The sequence below is a fragment of the Stegodyphus dumicola genome, chromosome X2 (assembly GCF_044657685.1).
Source record: "Stegodyphus dumicola isolate Sdum_Otavi_A_Nest chromosome X2, ASM4465768v1".
In the NCBI taxonomy this organism is placed as follows: Eukaryota; Metazoa; Arthropoda; class Arachnida; order Araneae; family Eresidae; genus Stegodyphus; species Stegodyphus dumicola.
This window is the reverse complement of record NC_140781.1, coordinates 200,895,753-200,912,054: the sequence shown is the minus strand read 5'-3', so window position 1 is coordinate 200,912,054 and position 16,302 is coordinate 200,895,753. Positions and strand designations below refer to the sequence as shown.

At 31.7% G+C, this 16,302-nt stretch overlaps 1 long non-coding RNA gene across 1 annotated transcript; it reads left to right on the top strand.

Annotated features, from left to right (window-relative positions):
• The first annotated feature begins 310 nt into the window (after positions 1-310).
• Positions 311-16,094, top strand: LOC146993015 (uncharacterized). The gene is made up of 3 exons (XR_015038983.1): positions 311-435; positions 5,534-5,651; positions 15,957-16,094. It is a non-coding gene; the product is annotated as an uncharacterized LOC146993015 (long non-coding RNA).
• Positions 16,095-16,302: the final 208 nt, after the last annotated feature.

Here is a 16,302-nt window from a genome sequence, read left to right as displayed (position 1 = left end):
TTATATTGTTTTTATTTTTGTAAGAAATAAATGTTTGATTTTATTTTTATTAAACAAACATAATTGAATTTAATGCCTAACCATTTTTTATCCGTCTTCCCCTAACCCCATTATTTACATGTTAAGATAGCCTCTCTTAGCGCTGTTTCGCATTACGCTCTACTTCGATGGAACGTATCCCCCACGTTAAGCGGGGTCTTACTGTATTATATATTAAGAAACAATATTAGATATTTCTCTTTGTGTATAATTATTCTTTAATATCAAAGTAGTTAAAATCTAATGATTCCTTTTTTTCCCCCCTTGGCCTCTTCTAGTGTAATTTGTCATCATTTTTGTGCCCTCTTGGATTGCAGAACATGATATCGTGAAAGAAAAAGAATGAAGATGAAAAGAACAGAGAAATAGTGCAGAGGAAAAATACATCTGTGGCTGGTAATTCTTGTTTTATATCAACTTTATTTCCACTAGAAATGCTTGAATGTTATAATTTGTGCATCCCTTTTCACATGTTGCTTTATATTGGAGTTTTACTAGTTGTTTATTTTACATGAACGCTTCACATTATGTTTTAATGTTCAGGGTAGCATTTATGCATTAATTTCTTAGGTTTTGAATTCCGTATTGAAGTGTTTGAATTGGTGCTTTCTTTATATTGTGTTGTAATATTCGAAGTGAGGTCGAACTGTTAATCACACTATAATTATCAGAAGTCTGAGATTTGTTAGGGTTCTGTTGCTTTGTAGTGGTTTCAAAATTACTGCTGTAGTGTAATTTTTTCACAAGTGGCCTACTTTCGCATTACCAGGAGGAGGCTAAACCTTTTCCTCTCTGTGTGGCCTAATATTTTCCCTGTCCAACGGGGTCTTCTCTTCCCAACAGGTCAGTGTAATTGCACTGCCTGTGTATAAACCAATTTTGTTTCACTTTTTTTCTGAATTTAGAGTCTCTCTATCAAGTGCGGTTTCTCTTAAAACCATTCAAAGTTAAATGTTGAAGAAAAAAATGTAAATAAAAATTTAATGAGTACTCGTAAAGAAAATTAGTGGAGCCAAATTGTCTTCTGTTAAGGCTGCTCAAAATGTGCTTTTTCGTAGTTGTTTTAAGCATACATTATTATATTTTTTAGTTAATCTGAACTATTTTGGCATATTGTGAAGTTTTATGAACCAATTTGCGAAGATCTATTTAAAATTGATTTCATAAGTAAAAGTTCATTTTGAAATAAAATCAGAGATGTTTTATTATTTTATTAGTAAAATTCTGCAGATTAACTTTCAGCTTTGTTTTGAAAAGCACTCTGAAAGTTTCTTTTGGACTTCTTTCCATTTATTTGCAAATGCGTGACAGAATTATTTTTTGAAAAAGCTGATGTCTTTTGCTTATACGAATGACTGATGCAACTGTAACCGCGTCGCTGTAAAGAGCACATGTTTCCTAGTAGCTCTTTTAAAGTATCCTGTTTTTTCTTTAATTGGGTCATTGTCTGCTAGAAGATCAGACGTTGCTTTTGTGTTATTTAACAATTCCTTCATCTTATCTTCAGTTAAAAGCTCTACTTCGTAATGAGCGCTTTTATTATCAAGGGGTTTTATAAGCACCCAATTCTTCTTTTGTAATTTTCTGATTCATTGTTTGACTTCTCTGTCTTCCATATGTAAAATTCTTCAGCATCCTTTGCTTTTGAGATTTGTAAGATTTTTTGGACTTCAATTTAAGTCGATGGAAATTGTTTAAAGTAGCAGATAAATTCTTTGCGGTGTTGATGGATGAATGTCGAACCACGTATGAATGAAATTCTAGCAGTGGACAAATTAAATGGAATCCTTTAAGGTACTGCTATGCGCGAAATCACGCTTTACAAGTCTGCGCTCAGCACGTACCTGCCGTATTAAAAATGATAGACTACGAAACATCACTTGAAGAATCATATGAGGTATGTGGAATGTAGATTGGGTGTTTAGTTGTGATAGGTAAACAGTCTATACAGATGACCGGAAATAATAAAAGTTTAGATGGGTTAATATAAAGTATTTTACTCATGGACCATGGATTAGTCATAAACAGTACTTGTGTAAAAACAGATTAAAGTATATGAATTCGCTGTTTAAGAAAGGGATTCCTCTCTCAAAGTATGCAGTCTGTATGATAGCTGGAATAGCGAGGTGTTGCGTCTCCAGGGAAACAAAATCTGTTATTCTGTAATTTTTACTGAAAATGCTTGTTTAAACTTTGTTACCTAGATAACCTATTTTTAACTCTTTCTGTATGAAAACGAAACCAAATACAGACAAAGAAATAAAATTGCATTCCTTCCTTTGGTGCAGTTATGTGCAACTTTAACAAAGTATAAAAATGTGTGGTATAATATGTTAAAGAAATGTATACTCTTTGTATTATTTACAAAAAATTCAGCAAGATGAAAATTAAATATAGGGAAATTATATTTTAATGTGAAATTATACACTGCATTTCTTCTGAGAGTGTTTTTTCCCTCTGGTACATACCATGTTATGGCTAAATCCATGCAGTCCGGATGTTTGTTTGTTATCCTGTATCTGAACATTGATTTTAACAAGTTCGTTGTTGAAAATCCTCCTTTACATTTATAAGTAGATCGAAAGCAGGAATTTATCTTTTTAAAAGTTTAACAGTTCATGATTTTTCTGATCTAGGACAATTCAAATGGCTTTTTGTGATATTCTTGATCTTATTTAGGATGAAAATCAGTTATTTCCAATTCTAGATCTGTAGAATTGTTATTTAACTTATTTGCAATCTTTTACCATTTTTCTTAAATACTAGTATTATGTAATGGGTTTGAAGTGAATGAAGTAGTTGGCCTAATTTTTAAGTACACTCAAAACATCTAATTTAGAAACTAATTTAAGCTCAATGAAATTTTCCAAATGTTTGTTTCAGTTTTCTTATATTTCACGCTTTAGTTCTCCAGATTTTCAAAGTGGTAAAACGTACATTACATTATGTTAAAAATGTATATCCCTTATATTTGTGTAATATTTTCACAAAATTAATTTTGATTTAAAATACCCTTGAATTCAAAGACTTTAGTTCTCTCCCCCCTCAAGTTTAAGATTTTGGTTATTATGTCTGTAAGAATGACTAATGACCAATTATCTGCAATAATTTCTTCATAAGTTTTGTTTCTGTATTTTTAAAATTCTTCTATGAAACTTTTGTAACAGAAGGTGGGATGGAACCCAGGCAGCCAGACAGAATGTCCCTTCCCTGAGTGAAAATTTCTATCATTTCACTGAAAGTGACATTATAATATTTCAGAATAAACCCTCGTAACACTAATAAATGTATGTAGATTTTTTTTTAATGTTTATATAATGCGTGTTTGGTTCTTACAATATTTTGAGCTATTATATTACTAATTCTGTATGTGAATTAAGACAGTTTAATATAGAACACCTGCTTCAAGGCTAAAAGTAAAGTATTGGAATTATGTTTTACCTTTCGTGTGTTTTCAGACGTAGGTACTATTCTACAATTATTCTACAATTTACGGAATTTCTCGGTATTGGACATCTCACATAGCTGACAAAATTTCATTCCTATGTTTAGGTTTTATAGTACAATAAGTTGAGCATCCCTACATTAGTATATGACTTTCATTCGTTCGAAAGAAAAAAAGAGTATCTTAGTTTTCTTGAATTTTTGGTCAAAATTTTAGTATGTAGGTAATTGCAATAGCTCTTCCACGAAATTGCATTTAAATTTTTTGCGACTCTTCAAAATGTTGTTTGATTCAATGGTATTTGATGTGTTTTGGCTTGCTGTATTAAAGCTGGGCTCGAACCCGGGCAGCTAGACAATATGTTCTTTCCCTGTGTGAAATATTGCTATAATTTCATTAAAGTGGCGTGGTAATATTTCAGCATAATTCCTTGTACATTGGACTAAGTGTTCCTCTCTCATAGATGAGGTTACCTAAGTACAGAACTTAAAATTAGAAACGGTTCGTACGTTAAAATTCTGATGAAATATTTCTTTTATGGTTTATGACATTTGTTTCCAATATGTTCTTCGAAATCTGTTTTTAGAATGTTGTTTTTGAGCCCTTTCTAAAAAAAAAAAAAATCTATAAAAGTGTATATGTATAGCTCTTTTAATGTTAATAAATTGCGAGTTTGATTCTTACTCTTTTTTCATCTGTTATGTCACTAATTCTGTGTGGGAATTAAGATATGTTAATATATAACACCTGCTTCAAAGCTAACAGTAAAGCTTATTTTGTTTATTTGTCATTTAAAATTACCTGCTTATTATCTTTTGGTGCCATCCTTCTACCAGCGCTGAAATTATTTACTCTTCTCGAAGATCATTATCCGTAATAACTGTCTAAATTCTTTTCCCTTCGTTGTTCATGTTGTACCCATACATTAAAAACCCCTTTTGCTTACTGTACTTCTGTCATATTAGGGAAATCATTTGCTTTTCTATCGACTGCAGTCATGATTTTAGTTACAGTGTAGCACATTGCTGGAATTTAAAACAAAGAAGGTACTTTTGAAGTACAGTAAGACCCCGCTTAACGCTGTTTCGTTTAGAGCTGTTTCGGTTTAGCGCTCTTTTATTTCAACCCGGGGATTCTCCGAAATTGTGCGCAGCGCTAGGTTTCCAAATAACATATCCGAAACAGTGTAGTTGTGTTTCTTGCTTTGTGGGCGCATTTTTATCATTTGAAATATTTGTTGACATTATTGTAAGTTTAAATTTGTATAATACTATAACGATTAATACAGTGACAAATATTATGATCTTTAGTTTTTATCATGGGTGATAATAAAAAACAAGAAAAGAAAGCAACCAGAAAAAGCATTTCACTGGAAACTCAAATGCAAGTGATTAGAAGATTAGATTCTGGTGAACGTCAATCTCAAATTAGTGCTGCATTGATTTTGGCAACTTCAACAATAAGGACAATCCTTAAGAATAAAGAAAAAATACTGTCATCGGCAACTGCAACTACGTCAAGCTCTGCAACTAGAATCACCCGTTCTAGAAATAACATTATAGAGGAAATGGAAAAACGACTGTCTATATGGATTGAAGACGAAATTGAACGCAATATACCATTAAGCCAATCTATCATAATGCCTTCTTGACAAAAAGGCAGAAAATTGGAAACCCAGAATAGACTGAATGATCTGACTGAGAATTGTATTTGTTTTTAAAAGTATATGCGTTTATATTGTTTTTATTTTTGTAAGAAATAAATGTTTGATTTTATTTTTATTAAACAAACATTATTAAATTTAATTCCTAACCATTTTTTATCCGTCTTCCCCTAAGCCCATTATTTACATGTTAAGATAGCCTCTCTTAGCGCTGTTTCGCATTACGCTCTACTTCGATGGAACGTATCCCCCACATTAAGCGGGGTCTTACTGTATTATATATTAAGAAACAATATTAGATATTTCTCTTTGTGTATAATTATTCTTTAATATCAAAGTAGTTAAAATCTAATGATTCCTTTTTTTCCCCCCTTGGCCTCTTCTAGTGTAATTTGTCATCATTTTTGTGCCCACTTGGATTGCAGAACATGATATCGTGAAAGAAAAAGAACGAAGATGAAAAGAACAGAGAAATAGTGCAGAGGAAAAATACATCTGTGGCTGGTAATTCTTGTTTTATATCAACTTTATTTCCACTAGAAATGCTTGAATGTTATAACTTGTACGTCCCTTTTTGCTTTATATTGGAGTTTTACTAGTTGTTTATTTTACATGAACGCTTCACATTATGTTTTAATGTTCAGGGTAGCATTTATGCGTTAATTTCTTAGGTTTTGAATTCCATATTGAAGTGTTTGAATTGGTGCTTTCTTTATATTGTATTGTAATATTCGAAGTGAGGTCGAACTGTTAATCACACTATAATTATCAGAAGCCTGAGATTTGTTAGGGTTCTGTTGCTTTGTAGTGGTTTCAAAATTACTGCTGTAGTGTAATTTTTTCACAAGTGGCCTACTTTCGCATTACCAGGAGGAGGCTAAACCTTTTCCTCTCTGTGTGGCCTAATATTTACCCTGTCCAACGGGGTCTTCTCTTCCCAACAGGTCAGTGTAATTGCACTGCCTGTGTATAAACCAATTTTGTTTCACTTTTTTTCTGAATTTAGAGTCACTCTATCAAGTGCGGTTTCACTTAAAACCATTCAAAGTTAAATGTTGAAAAAAAAAATGTAAATAAAAATTTAATGAGTACTCGTAAAGAAAATTAGTGGAGCCAAATTGTCTTCTGTTAAGGCTGCTGAAAATGTGCTTTTTCGTAGTTGTTTTAAGCATACATTATTATATTTTTTAGTTAATCTGAACTATTTTGGCATATTGTGAAGTTTTATGAACCAATTTGCGAAGATCTATTTAAAATTGATTCCATAAGTAAAAGTTCATTTTGAAATAAAATCAGAGATGTTTTATTATTTTATTAGTAAAATTCTGCAGATTAACTTTCAGCTTTGTTTTGAAAAGCACTCTGAAAGTTTCTTTTGGACTTCTTTCCATTTATTTGCAAATGCGTGACAGAATTATTTTTTGAAAAAGCTGATGTCTTTTGCTTATACGAATGACTGATGCAACTGTAACCGCGTCGCTGTAAAGAGCACATGTTTCCTAGTAGCTCTTTTAAAGTATCCTGTTTTTTCTTTAATTGGGTCATTGTCTGCTAGAAGATCAGACGTTGCTTTTGTGTTATTTAACAATTCCTTCATCTTATCTTCAGTTAAAAGCTCTACTTCGTAATGAGCGCTTTTATTATCAAGGGGTTTTATAAGCACCCAATTCTTCTTTTGTAATTTTCTGATTCATTGTTTGACTTCTCTGTCTTCCATATGTAAAATTCTTCAGCATCCTTTGCTTTTGAGATTTGTAAGATTTTTTGGACTTCAATTTAAGTCGATGGAAATTGTTTAAAGTAGCAGATAAATTCTTTGCGGTGTTGATGGATGAATGTCGAACCACGTATGAATGAAATTCTAGCAGTGGACAAATTAAATGGAATCCTTTAAGGTACTGCTATGCGCGAAATCACGCTTTACAAGTCTGCGCTCAGCACGTACCTGCCGTATTAAAAATGATAGACTACGAAACATCACTTGAAGAATCATATGAGGTATGTGGAATGTAGATTGGGTGTTTAGTTGTGATAGGTAAACAGTCTATACAGATGACCGGAAATAATAAAAGTTTAGATGGGTTAATATAAAGTATTTTACTCATGGACCATGGATTAGTCATAAACAGTACTTGTGTAAAAACAGATTAAAGTATATGAATTCGCTGTTTAAGAAAGGGATTCCTCTCTCAAAGTATGCAGTCTGTATGATAGCTGGAATAGCGAGGTGTTGCGTCTCCAGGGAAACAAAATCTGTTATTCTGTAATTTTTACTGAAAATGCTTGTTTAAACTTTTTTACCTAGATAACCTATTTTTAACTCTTTCTGTATGAAAACGAAACCAAATACAGACAAAGAAATAAAATTGCATTCCTTCCTTTGGTGCAGTTATGTGCAACTTTAACAAAGTATAAAAATGTGTGGTATAATATGTTAAAGAAATGTATACTCTTTGTATTATTTACAAAAAATTCAGCAAGATGAAAATTAAATATAGGGAAATTATATTTTAATGTGAAATTATACACTGCATTTCTTCTGAGAGTGTTTTTTCCCTCTGGTACATACCATGTTATGGCTAAATCCATGCAGTCCGGATGTTTGTTTGTTATCCTGTATCTGAACATTGATTTTAACAAGTTCGTTGTTGAAAATCCTCCTTTACATTTATAAGTAGATCGAAAGCAGGAATTTATCTTTTTAAAAGTTTAACAGTTCATGATTTTTCTGATCTAGGACAATTCAAATGGCTTTTTGTGATATTCTTGATCTTATTTAGGATGAAAATCAGTTATTTCCAATTCTAGATCTGTAGAATTGTTATTTAACTTATTTGCAATCTTTTACCATTTTTCTTAAATACTAGTATTATGTAATGGGTTTGAAGTGAATGAAGTAGTTGGCCTAATTTTTAAGTACACTCAAAACATCTAATTTAGAAACTAATTTAAGCTCAATGAGATTTTCCAAATGTTTGTTTCAGTTTTCTTATATTTCACGCTTTAGTTCTCCAGATTTTCAAAGTGGTAAAACGTACATTACATTATGTTAAAAATGTATATCCCTTATATTTGTGTAATATTTTCACAAAATTAATTTTGATTTAAAATACCCTTGAATTCAAAGACTTTAGTTCTCTCCCCCCTCAAGTTTAAGATTTTGGTTATTATGTCTGTAAGAATGACTAATGACCAATTATCTGCAATAATTTCTTCATAAGTTTTGTTTCTGTATTTTTAAAATTCTTCTATGAAACTTTTGTAACAGAAGGTGGGATGGAACCCAGGCAGCCAGACAGAATGTCCCTTCCCTGAGTGAAAATTTCTATCATTTCACTGAAAGTGACATTATAATATTTCAGAATAAACCCTCGTAACACTAATAAATGTATGTAGATTTTTTTTTAATGTTTATATAATGCGTGTTTGGTTCTTACAATATTTTGAGCTATTATATTACTAATTCTGTATGTGAATTAAGACAGTTTAATATAGAACACCTGCTTCAAGGCTAAAAGTAAAGTATTGGAATTATGTTTTACCTTTCGTGTGTTTTCAGACGTAGGTACTATTCTACAATTATTCTACAATTTACGGAATTTCTCGGTATTGGACATCTCACATAGCTGACAAAATTTCATTCCTATGTTTAGGTTTTATAGTACAATAAGTTGAGCATCCCTACATTAGTATATGACTTTCATTCGTTCGAAAGAAAAAAAGAGTATCTTAGTTTTCTTGAATTTTTGGTCAAAATTTTAGTATATAGGTAATTGCAATAGCTCTTCCACGAAATTGCATTTAAATTTTTTGCGACTCTTCAAAATGTTGTTTGATTCAATGGTATTTGATGTGTTTTGGCTTGCTGTATTAAAGCTGGGCTCGAACCCGGGCAGCTAGACAATATGTTCTTTCCCTGTGTGAAATATTGCTATAATTTCATTAAAGTGGCGTGGTAATATTTCAGCATAATTCCTTGTACATTGGACTAAGTGTTCCTCTCTCATAGATGAGGTTACCTAAGTACAGAACTTAAAATTAGAAACGGTTCGTACGTTAAAATTCTGATGAAATATTTCTTTTATGGTTTATGACATTTGTTTCCAATATGTTCTTCGAAATCTGTTTTTAGAATGTTGTTTTTGAGCCCTTTCTAAAAAAAAAAAATCTATAAAAGTGTATATGTATAGCTCTTTTAATGTTAATATATTGCGAGTTTGATTCTTACTCTTTTTTCATCTGTTATGTCACTAATTCTGTGTGGGAATTAAGATATTTTAATATATAACACCTGCTTCAAAGCTAACAGTAAAGCTTATTTTGTTTATTTGTCATTTAAAATTACCTGCTTATTATCTTTTGGTGCCATCCTTCTACCAGCGCTGAAATTATTTACTCTTCTCGAAGATCATTATCCGTAATAACTGTCTAAATTCTTTTCCCTTCGTTGTTCATGTTGTACCCATACATTAAAAACCCCTTTTGCTTACTGTACTTCTGTCATATTAGGGAAATCATTTGCTTTTCTATCGACTGCAGTCATGATTTTAGTTACAGTGTAGCACATTGCTGGAATTTAAAACAAAGAAGGTACTTTTGAAGTACAGTAAGACCCCGCTTAACGCTGTTTCGTTTAGAGCTGTTTCGGTTTAGCGCTCTTTTATTTCAACCCGGGGATTCTCCGAAATTGTGCGCAGCGCTAGGTTTCCAAATAACATATCCGAAACAGTGTAGTTGTGTTTCTTGCTTTGTGGGCGCATTTTTATCATTTGAAATATTTGTTGACATTATTGTAAGTTTAAATTTGTATAATACTATAACGATTAATACAGTGACAAATATTATGATCTTTAGTTTTTATCATGGGTGATAATAAAAAACAAGAAAAGAAAGCAACCAGAAAAAGCATTTCACTGGAAACTCAAATGCAAGTGATTAGAAGATTAGATTCTGGTGAACGTCAATCTCAAATTAGTGCTGCATTGATTTTGGCAACTTCAACAATAAGGACAATCCTTAAGAATAAAGAAAAAATACTGTCATCGGCAACTGCAACTACGTCAAGCTCTGCAACTAGAATCACCCGTTCTAGAAATAACATTATAGAGGAAATGGAAAAACGACTGTCTATATGGATTGACGACGAAATTGAACGCAATATGCCATTAAGCCAATCTATCATAATGCCTTCTTGACAAAAAGGAAGAAAATTGGAAACCCAGAATAGACTGAATGATCTGACTGAGAATTGTATTTGTTTTTAAAAGTATATGCGTTTATATTGTTTTTATTTTTGTAAGAAATAAATGTTTGATTTTATTTTTATTAAACAAACATAATTGAATTTAATGCCTAACCATTTTTTATCCGTCTTCCCCTAACCCCATTATTTACATGTTAAGATAGCCTCTCTTAGCGCTGTTTCGCATTACGCTCTACTTCGATGGAACGTATCCCCCACGTTAAGCGGGGTCTTACTGTATTATATATTAAGAAACAATATTAGATATTTCTCTTTGTGTATAATTATTCTTTAATATCAAAGTAGTTAAAATCTAATGATTCCTTTTTTTCCCCCCTTGGCCTCTTCTAGTGTAATTTGTCATCATTTTTGTGCCCTCTTGGATTGCAGAACATGATATCGTGAAAGAAAAAGAATGAAGATGAAAAGAACAGAGAAATAGTGCAGAGGAAAAATACATCTGTGGCTGGTAATTCTTGTTTTATATCAACTTTATTTCCACTAGAAATGCTTGAATGTTATAATTTGTGCATCCCTTTTCACATGTTGCTTTATATTGGAGTTTTACTAGTTGTTTATTTTACATGAACGCTTCACATTATGTTTTAATGTTCAGGGTAGCATTTATGCATTAATTTCTTAGGTTTTGAATTCCGTATTGAAGTGTTTGAATTGGTGCTTTCTTTATATTGTGTTGTAATATTCGAAGTGAGGTCGAACTGTTAATCACACTATAATTATCAGAAGTCTGAGATTTGTTAGGGTTCTGTTGCTTTGTAGTGGTTTCAAAATTACTGCTGTAGTGTAATTTTTTCACAAGTGGCCTACTTTCGCATTACCAGGAGGAGGCTAAACCTTTTCCTCTCTGTGTGGCCTAATATTTTCCCTGTCCAACGGGGTCTTCTCTTCCCAACAGGTCAGTGTAATTGCACTGCCTGTGTATAAACCAATTTTGTTTCACTTTTTTTCTGAATTTAGAGTCTCTCTATCAAGTGCGGTTTCTCTTAAAACCATTCAAAGTTAAATGTTGAAGAAAAAAATGTAAATAAAAATTTAATGAGTACTCGTAAAGAAAATTAGTGGAGCCAAATTGTCTTCTGTTAAGGCTGCTCAAAATGTGCTTTTTCGTAGTTGTTTTAAGCATACATTATTATATTTTTTAGTTAATCTGAACTATTTTGGCATATTGTGAAGTTTTATGAACCAATTTGCGAAGATCTATTTAAAATTGATTTCATAAGTAAAAGTTCATTTTGAAATAAAATCAGAGATGTTTTATTATTTTATTAGTAAAATTCTGCAGATTAACTTTCAGCTTTGTTTTGAAAAGCACTCTGAAAGTTTCTTTTGGACTTCTTTCCATTTATTTGCAAATGCGTGACAGAATTATTTTTTGAAAAAGCTGATGTCTTTTGCTTATACGAATGACTGATGCAACTGTAACCGCGTCGCTGTAAAGAGCACATGTTTCCTAGTAGCTCTTTTAAAGTATCCTGTTTTTTCTTTAATTGGGTCATTGTCTGCTAGAAGATCAGACGTTGCTTTTGTGTTATTTAACAATTCCTTCATCTTATCTTCAGTTAAAAGCTCTACTTCGTAATGAGCGCTTTTATTATCAAGGGGTTTTATAAGCACCCAATTCTTCTTTTGTAATTTTCTGATTCATTGTTTGACTTCTCTGTCTTCCATATGTAAAATTCTTCAGCATCCTTTGCTTTTGAGATTTGTAAGATTTTTTGGACTTCAATTTAAGTCGATGGAAATTGTTTAAAGTAGCAGATAAATTCTTTGCGGTGTTGATGGATGAATGTCGAACCACGTATGAATGAAATTCTAGCAGTGGACAAATTAAATGGAATCCTTTAAGGTACTGCTATGCGTGAAATCACGCTTTACAAGTCTGCGCTCAGCACGTACCTGCCGTATTAAAAATGATAGACTACGAAACATCACTTGAAGAATCGTATGAGGTATGTGGAATGTAGATTGGGTGTTTAGTTGTGATAGGTAAACAGTCTATACAGATGACCGGAAATAATAAAAGTTTAGATGGGTTAATATAAAGTATTTTACTCATGGACCATGGATTAGTCATAAACAGTACTTGTGTAAAAACAGATTAAAGTATATGAATTCGCTGTTTAAGAAAGGGATTCCTCTCTCAAAGTATGCAGTCTGTATGATAGCTGGAATAGCGAGGTGTTGCGTCTCCAGGGAAACAAAATCTGTTATTCTGTAATTTTTACTGAAAATGCTTGTTTAAACTTTGTTACCTAGATAACCTATTTTTAACTCTTTCTGTATGAAAACGAAACCAAATACAGACAAAGAAATAAAATTGCATTCCTTCCTTTGGTGCAGTTATGTGCAACTTTAACAAAGTATAAAAATGTGTGGTATAATATGTTAAAGAAATGTATACTCTTTGTATTATTTACAAAAAATTCAGCAAGATGAAAATTAAATATAGGGAAATTATATTTTAATGTGAAATTATACACTGCATTTCTTCTGAGAGTGTTTTTTCCCTCTGGTACATACCATGTTATGGCTAAATCCATGCAGTCCGGATGTTTGTTTGTTATCCTGTATCTGAACATTGATTTTAACAAGTTCGTTGTTGAAAATCCTCCTTTACATTTATAAGTAGATCGAAAGCAGGAATTTATCTTTTTAAAAGTTTAACAGTTCATGATTTTTCTGATCTAGGACAATTCAAATGGCTTTTTGTGATATTCTTGATCTTATTTAGGATGAAAATCAGTTATTTCCAATTCTAGATCTGTAGAATTGTTATTTAACTTATTTGCAATCTTTTACCATTTTTCTTAAATACTAGTATTATGTAATGGGTTTGAAGTGAATGAAGTATTTGGCCTAATTTTTAAGTACACTCAAAACATCTAATTTAGAAACTAATTTAAGCTCAATGAAATTTTCCAAATGTTTGTTTCAGTTTTCTTATATTTCACGCTTTAGTTCTCCAGATTTTCAAAGTGGTAAAACGTACATTACATTATGTTAAAAATGTATATCCCTTATATTTGTGTAATATTTTCACAAAATTAATTTTGATTTAAAATACCCTTGAATTCAAAGACTTTAGTTCTCTCCCCCCTCAAGTTTAAGATTTTGGTTATTATGTCTGTAAGAATGACTAATGACCAATTATCTGCAATAATTTCTTCATAAGTTTTGTTTCTGTATTTTTAAAATTCTTCTATGAAACTTTTGTAACAGAAGGTGGGATGGAACCCAGGCAGCCAGACAGAATGTCCCTTCCCTGAGTGAAAATTTCTATCATTTCACTGAAAGTGACATTATAATATTTCAGAATAAACCCTCGTAACACTAATAAATGTATGTAGATTTTTTTTTAATGTTTATATAATGCGTGTTTGGTTCTTACAATATTTTGAGCTATTATATTACTAATTCTGTATGTGAATTAAGACAGTTTAATATAGAACACCTGCTTCAAGGCTAAAAGTAAAGTATTGGAATTATGTTTTACCTTTCGTGTGTTTTCAGACGTAGGTACTATTCTACAATTATTCTACAATTTACGGAATTTCTCGGTATTGGACATCTCACATAGCTGACAAAATTTCATTCCTATGTTTAGGTTTTATAGTACAATAAGTTGAGCATCCCTACATTAGTATATGACTTTCATTCGTTCGAAAGAAAAAAAGAGTATCTTAGTTTTCTTGAATTTTTGGTCAAAATTTTAGTATGTAGGTAATTGCAATAGCTCTTCCACGAAATTGCATTTAAATTTTTTGCGACTCTTCAAAATGTTGTTTGATTCAATGGTATTTGATGTGTTTTGGCTTGCTGTATTAAAGCTGGGCTCGAACCCGGGCAGCTAGACAATATGTTCTTTCCCTGTGTGAAATATTGCTATAATTTCAGTAAAGTGGCGTGGTAATATTTCAGCATAATTCCTTGTACATTGGACTAAGTGTTCCTCTCTCATAGATGAGGTTACCTAAGTACAGAACTTAAAATTAGAAACGGTTCGTACGTTAAAATTCTGATGAAATATTTCTTTTATGGTTTATGACATTTGTTTCCAATATGTTCTTCGAAATCTGTTTTTAGAATGTTGTTTTTGAGCCCTTTCTAAAAAAAAAAAAAATCTATAAAAGTGTATATGTATAGCTCTTTTAATGTTAATAAATTGCGAGTTTGATTCTTACTCTTTTTTCATCTGTTATGTCACTAATTCTGTGTGGGAATTAAGATATTTTAATATATAACACCTGCTTCAAAGCTAACAGTAAAGCTTATTTTGTTTATTTGTCATTTAAAATTACCTGCTTATTATCTTTTGGTGCCATCCTTCTACCAGCGCTGAAATTATTTACTCTTCTCGAAGATCATTATCCGTAATAACTGTCTAAATTCTTTTCCCTTCGTTGTTCATGTTGTACCCATACATTAAAAACCCCTTTTGCTTACTGTACTTCTGTCATATTAGGGAAATCATTTGCTTTTCTATCGACTGCAGTCATGATTTTAGTTACAGTGTAGCACGTTGCTGGAATTTAAAACAAAGAAGGTACTTTTGAAGTACAGTAAGACCCCGCTTAACGCTGTTTCGTTTAGAGCTGTTTCGGTTTAGCGCTCTTTTATTTCAACCCGGGGATTCTCCGAAATTGTGCGCAGCGCTAGGTTTCCAAATAACATATCCGAAACAGTGTAGTTGTGTTTCTTGCTTTGTGGGCGCATTTTTATCATTTGAAATATTTGTTGACATTATTGTAAGTTTAAATTTGTATAATACTATAACGATTAATACAGTGACAAATATTATGATCTTTAGTTTTTATCATGGGTGATAATAAAAAACAAGAAAAGAAAGCAACCAGAAAAAGCATTTCACTGGAAACTCAAATGCAAGTGATTAGAAGATTAGATTCTGGTGAACATCAATCTCAAATTAGTGCTGCATTGATTTTGGCAACTTCAACAATAAGGACAATCCTTAAGAATAAAGAAAAAATACTGTCATCGGCAACTGCAACTACGTCAAGCTCTGCAACTAGAATCACCCGTTCTAGAAATAACATTATAGAGGAAATGGAAAAACGACTGTCTATATGGATTGACGACGAAATTGAACGCAATATGCCATTAAGCCAATCTATCATAATGCCTTCTTGACAAAAAGGCAGAAAATTGGAAACCCAGAATCGACTGAATGATTTGACTGAGAATTGTATTTGTTTTTAAAAGTATATGCGTTTATATTGTTTTTATTTTTGTAAGAAATAAATGTTTGATTTTATTTTTATTAAACAAACATAATTGAATTTAATGCCTAACCATTTTTTATCCGTCTTCCCCTAACCCCATTATTTACATGTTAAGATAGCCTCTCTTAGCGCTGTTTCGCATTACGCTCTACTTCGATGGAACGTATCCCCCACGTTAAGCGGGGTCTTACTGTATTATATATTAAGAAACAATATTAGATATTTCTCTTTGTGTATAATTATTCTTTAATATCAAAGTAGTTAAAATCTAATGATTCCTTTTTTTCCCCCCTTGGCCTCTTCTAGTGTAATTTGTCATCATTTTTGTGCCCACTTGGATTGCAGAACATGATATCGTGAAAGAAAAAGAACGAAGATGAAAAGAACAGAGAAATAGTGCAGAGGAAAAATACATCTGTGGCTGGTAATTCTTGTTTTATATCAACTTTATTTCCACTAGAAATGCTTGAATGTTATAACTTGTACGTCCCTTTTTGCTTTATATTGGAGTTTTACTAGTTGTTTATTTTACATGAACGCTTCACATTATGTTTTAATGTTCAGGGTAGCATTTATGCGTTAATTTCTTAGGTTTTGAATTCCATATTGAAGTGTTTGAATTGGTGCTTTCTTTATATTGTATTGTAATATT